Consider the following 6,879-nt stretch of genomic DNA (forward strand, 5'->3'; position numbering starts at 1 on the left):
GACTAGTGGTATTCTGCCATCCCAACTAAGGTTGCAACTTGACCAATGAAAATAACAAAAAGTAATAACATCACTATCAGCATCACGGTCATCACCAAGGTCGGATTCAACCGAAGGTTCCCTGCAGGTCCCTGTTCGTATCCTCATTCCGGAAATGATCAGATTATTCAGTAGGCCACTCGTCCTTCTTTCTACACTTCAAAGCAGAGGCAGAGACTGCTGTGGTAATCCTGTGGGATGGATTCTAGATTCTAATCCTCCTTTGTGGCTGGTGATGTTCCTAAGGCTCGAATGGTATTAGAGTATGGTGTCCACGTTCGAGTCCCTTAATGCTAATTTAAAGAGAAAGGGATAATTACGTCTCTACATCTAGGGGAAGTTCTCTTCTCCTTAGTATGCATTAGAGTCGTCCCTTTTGAAGCTAATTATTCATTGTTGCCGTTGCATCACTTAAAAGTCTGAAATGATGAATATTTGCGCAGTATTTAGCGTTGGACGGAAGCACGTAACTATGAGATATAACGATGAGATAAAAGTGAGATCGATTTTTGATATTCGTAGTGACGGACACGGAGGCATCTGTCCTCCCAAAAGGGGAAGGTAACAAAATCATAACTTATGGTCACATATAAATGGTAAAGCTGGAAAACTTATTGTTTTTTATCCTGGCAAATGTTATATTTACCTATTCTATATAAAAGCTATGTTAATAATTTAGTCTATCAGTTCTTTGATCTTTACTTCTGAAAATAAAAACCGTCTCCGTTATTTGGTTCTAGTGTTGATTTATGTTATCATTTTCTTTTCCACTGTAGAAACAACTAAAGCTGTACATTGATATGGTATTACATAGTTATACAGTTTTTTTTTCTCCTTAAATATCTACCTAAACTCAAATGTATAATTATTCTGCATGTGTAGACGAGATAAATAAAAGGTCGGGACTACAATGGAAGTACGGTTCTCTGGAGTTCTTTGAAGGCAAAGAGAGATCTCTCATCCATATGCATGACACTTAATTATACTTGTTAAGTCCGAGAGACTCAAAGACTAGTTCGCATATGGAAATGACATGAAGATAAATGAGCTTAGTACTTTACATCATTCACCCTCAAAAGTAAACGACTCCACCGACTTTTCCCTGCTGCCAGTAGCTTGTCAGTTAGTACATTCGTTTGTACTGTTCCTTCATCCATGCATATGCATATATACTTCAAATTTCTTCTAGAATGAAACAGCCACCTTGGAGATGGCTAAACAATAGATAATAATCAGTCAGGATTCATGCCTAATGTTCTAATTTTACCCATAAATACTTTGCCCTTAGAGACCATGTGTTCCTGCGTGTTAAACCACATTACCCAAGAGCAATTTGTTGTTTTGTGCCTTACTATTGTAATCAATGAATTTTGCGAATGGAACTCCGAAAACCCTTCTCTCGATTCTTTTTCTTTGAATTTCATTTCCTTTCGAAGCCTTGTAAACCGCTCGAGGGGATTCTAATGATAAGGCTTGAAAAATTAAAGAGCATATCATAAAAGGCATCAAGTATTTTGATTACCGGAATATTGAAAACTCATTTTGCTTGAGAATTTTGTAAAAAATGTTTATTCAGAGAGGTGATTGCATTCAGCTTTCAATGGATACAAGTGAGCCGCATTTTGAAACACTGACATGATTGAATTGCGCTATGACAAAACGTTACAAAAATTATGATTATTCATGATTATTCGGGATTTTAAGGCATTATTTTCATAATGATAGAAACAGATTAGGGAAACGTTATCATATGATAAAATACATGGATCGTTTAATGCAATCCCCTTGTGCAGGTTGTCAAAAAATCTGTTACGAACAGTTTTGATGATAAAACTGTATATTTGATCCAGAAAATTTGATGGATGAGGTTACTTCTTTAAATGGTTGTAATTCGGGAGAATGGTTGGATTTCATAAGCTGCAGGCATGCAGTATGAACTATCATCCAGTTTTTTCCTATAAATTTCCGTATTTTTACCCTACAGTTCATGATTTCTTTCACTTAAGTTGCGAACAAATCCTCTTTCAGTAACTGTTTTAGGTTTAATTTCTGAAAACCATGAAAAATGCAAGTTGATATACAATATATCACTGCAACTATTCCTCAGCCGTGTGGAGCACTCACTATTTTTAAGGCAAAATGGCCTTTGAAATCAAATTTACTGGGAAAAAAGTACTGAATTGAAAAATTTGTAGAGAAAAATCGTTTGAATTCAAGCTCGTTCTCTCTTCAAGGCTGAATAGTATTCCATACAAATCAAAGAACAAGTACAAAATGCGCCGAATTTTCGGCGCAATCGAGTTTTCGGTACAGCATATAATCAAGGCCACCACGGCCCGGTGGTGGTTTGTCCTATAGCGTCACCAGATGCACGGTCATGACTAAGTTTAACTTTAAATAGAATCAAGACTACTGAGGATAGAAGAGGGTGGATGATCAACATACCAATTTGTAGACCTCTACTCTCAGTATGTTTTCAGATCAGGGAGTGGACAGAAAAAGCCATCTCAATAGTTTTCTTTTACAGAAAAGTAAAAAGCTAAAATTCTAATCTTTGTTACTAGTCTGACCCATGGCATGGTAAGATGGGAAGTTAGGAGGGTACTGAAAAAAGCTAAGAATTTTTTTGGGCCAAATTGGTAGACAACAACTGGTATCAACACAACCGCAGCATACAAAATTTTACACCTGAAGGAGATATCTGAATTTACAAAATATTTACAATCAGTGAATTACACTCAATATCTACACCAAATACTATAGCGCAAGAGATACCAATTAAGCCACAACTTTTTTTTTTCGTGGAAGATGTATTTGAATGAACGTTCCATTTTAAGTCTTAAGTCATACTGTGCTTCCGACCAGCTCTCGACTAAGGTCACAAAACGGTTGCTGGAGGCTTCCGTTGATTGGATGCCAGGTTGTCAAAAGTCGCGGACCTTCTTACAAGTAAACTGGCAGAAAGGAGCAATTGGATGATGTACCGAGTTCCTCTTGGCCACTGATTGGTCATAAAGCCCCAGTCACACTGATTGGCCACTGGAAGGCAACCAAACTTCCACTGGATGGCAACCAATTGCTGTTTGGTTGCCGGCAGTCGCATACCAGTCACCAGCCTCTCTGACACTAGTAGCAGCTCCAGTCACACTCTGCAAATGGTGGGTGACCATAATGTACGCCCTCTGGCAGCCGACCTTTGACCTAGACTCGCACCTCTCTCCTCTCCTTCTCTGTCTTTTCACTTTCCTTCTGCATTGCAATGCAAGGCAATTACAACCTTTTCTGTTGTGGTGCCAGTCCTGCAAGAGCAGAAAAGAGCAGGAATTGGTTTACCCACTACAAGGTTGAGCTGCTGTGTGGTCTGTTGCACAACAGGAAATTATTTATACAATGGTACGGCGGACGCTAACCTCCTGGTGACTGATGGGCCTCAACCCTCTATCTGGTGTAAAGCATCGACAAATGTCATAGACCATCAACAATAGGGAAGGTGCTGATGGGCGACTCGTCAAAAAGTGATGGTCGCCCATCTGATGCGACCTGTGAGTGGACATTTGTCAGGTGTGTCTGATCAGTTGTAGACTGACCGTTTGCCCACTGAGTGACCACCTAACGTACGACTGGTCCCCAACCTCAAAAAATATGCAGTGGTTTGCCACTGGACGCCGTTTTTGCACTCATTAGTGGTCGGGAGGTGATCGTAGGCTGTGTGTGACTTTGGCTATAGAGCGCACAAAATCACAAGATGTGTATGGACATTTCTTTAGCCCAAACATTTCTGTAAACAACTTAAGAAACATTCAGTATCAAAACCTAGGGCTTTTTTGATAATTGCATACAATACAAAAAGACTAGAGAGATCACGACAATATCCACGGAACTTGACAATAAAAATTTTGCGTTGAACAAATTAAAACCTATTTGGGTCAAATTCAATAAAGCTAATGTCTCCTTCGTTCAATAATTCCCTTTTTCGGATCCTCTTTCATCAACTTCCTCAGTGTGAATCTAATTACCAGCGAGGGTATTAATCATCAGTTGAAGTCCCCGTTCGTGCAATACTAATTTGACCTTTCTCTTCGGCCTCCAGAATGTCTCTCGGAAATTAATTTCCTCTCTATGATCACCATTAATTTTCCCCCCTTTTTTACCGCTTCTTTCCTTATTTTTGTCGGGGAATATACTTTCACACACTAACACAGACACATTGACACAAACAAAACATAACAAACGAGCGCGCGAAGACACATACACACACGTTTGTGTAATAATAATATTATATATATATATATATATAATATATATGAATATATAATATATACAAATATATAATTATATATTATTATATATATATATATATTATATATAATTTATATATATATTATATATATAATAATCTATTATATATACATATATATATATATAATTATAATTAATTATATATTATATATATGTATATATATAAAACAGTAGCACGCAAACATCTATGCAAACTCGTTAACTTTAACAGTGTCAGACTTAGTCCTAAAGAACTTAATTTTCTAATTGCGTTTTCTTATTTTTCTGATGTTTTCTCATGTTTCATATCTGTATACTGGAGTATTTCACCATTTCTCAGTCTACAGAAAGATACACAAGACACAATATCTGAACTTCACAATAACACGAAAACTATTGTTGAGATATAAAACGAAATGTAATTATAAATGCAATAAAAGACCAGAGCGTTCCAGGCCCAGTCAGTCCCTTGTTGTCAACTGAAACGTTCTACGATTTTATTGTATATATTATTACGTCGCTTTTATTGCATTTCGTGATATTGGGATTTTGATGTTGTCATCAAAGAATGGTTTCAAGTGACTCTGACTGGCTGGCCATCCACATCAAAAATACATTTACTCAATTTATTTTAAAAATTCCACCTAATAATATACTTCTTGAATTATAGTTTTGTATATAAGATTAATAAATGAAAGGAGGATGATGGTAAAAGGAAGAGACAAATTCAAATCTTGAAGAAAATCCGCAACTTCTGAAGGCACAAACAAACACACACACACACACACACAATCAGGACTGAGGTAACTACTGTTCCTATCCCATTACTAGGTGAAAAAAGGTTATATCTCATGTCAAGCTGAGAATTAAGAATCAACTAATTAAAAGGAATCTGTCATTATAAATAACCTTTTCCTATACAGCCCTAGAATCAGGGGCTACCACATATGCGCGGTTTAACCTAACATTGGCTGCGCAGAGGTCAATACACTTCCTCTAGCACTGCGTGAAAAATATTATCTCCGCAACTTTAAACTAAGTAAGATTGCATTTACAGGAATAACGGGTCTATTATTTTATATTAGATAAAGTAGTCACCAGGTTTTATATCATTTATACAAGTTTAAGAGCCTTGTAGAACTAGCTGACTGGCGATATGGAAGTTTATTCAACATGTGTTTGCTTGGGAATAGATACCATAGAAATAAATCTAAATTTAGCTGACAATATTTTACTGCTTATGAATTATAAAAGCGACTAGTTGTAGATCTTCTGCTATATTATACGGAAGACTAAAACAGACATGACAATAAAGAACATAAGCATCTGTCCCTTTAAAATAAAGGTGTACAAGTAGAATGAATGTTCACAAACACATATACGTACACATGTATACTGACCCCAAAATTAAGTTATTCAGAGTGGAAGAACTTTTTTTCCAGTCCTTACTAACCTATAACGTGAAAATTTTATTAAATGCAGTTTTCATAACTAAAGTGAGGATAAACAATTAGAACAACTCATAATGGTTCAAGTAAATCACTAAACGCAGCTACTTCCAGACTCTACAAAAATGATTAAGCGATAAAAACCACAAGTTGTAAATCACGATTAGCGTATCAGATCTCAACTAGTTTGATAAAGCATTTTAAACCGAGTAACAAAGCAAATTCCCAGGGGATGACCTTCGTGTTTCGGGGATATTTGTAGGGATTACCATAATCTTATATTGCAAGCAACTTGCAGTATATTGTAATTTTCCGTTCAAATTCAAGGTCCACAGTAAATGACACTACTTTATACTGTATAATCACAAAATTGCAAATATACAGCAAATTTTGCAATCCATATAGCCATGGAAGTATCTTATGTCGAAATGGAATTTACGGATCGTTTATTGTAAATTTGATTGCAAACAATTTGGCTAATATACAGCAATGTTGAAGTCAAGCATCAAGGCTTCTGCGTATTTCAGTGTCAAGTGGATTTGTCCTTCAAAAGGAGTAAAATGCATTATTTTGGGATGGGTAATCACAAATATGTTTGCAATACAGTATTTGTAAAGTTAAAATACTTTTAATTTAAAATGGGTATTATTCAGTATCGTGGGTGGCTATTCCTAAATATTTCAAAATGACAATAAATTGCGAATTTGTTGCAACGGACCTATTTAGCCATGGATGCAAACTTCGTCAAAATTGCCTTATGAAATTTTTGACTGGAAAAGAAGATTTTTTCATAAGACTGGGTATATTCTGATATCGATCACCCATCTCCATCATTCCTGGTAATTACATGTTCCAATGATGATACAATGCAACAATTCACAATTGCCGTAATGTCCTCTCAGAGATCCTGGGTATTTGCGGGGTGGGGGCTGGGGGTGCAATTGGACATTCATTTTAGCTTAATTACCATCAAAGGGCTTTAATTAAGCATGATTTACAGAGCTGGGAAAATTACAATCCATCATTAATCACAAGCGGGTGGAGAACTCTTGGAAATGCAAATCGCTTTCGAGGTATCAAATGAGAACACCAGCTGTAGCGATTGCCAAGCTTC

Source organism: Macrobrachium nipponense, chromosome 20 (genome assembly GCF_015104395.2).
Source record: "Macrobrachium nipponense isolate FS-2020 chromosome 20, ASM1510439v2, whole genome shotgun sequence".
Classification (NCBI taxonomy): Eukaryota; Metazoa; Arthropoda; class Malacostraca; order Decapoda; family Palaemonidae; genus Macrobrachium; species Macrobrachium nipponense.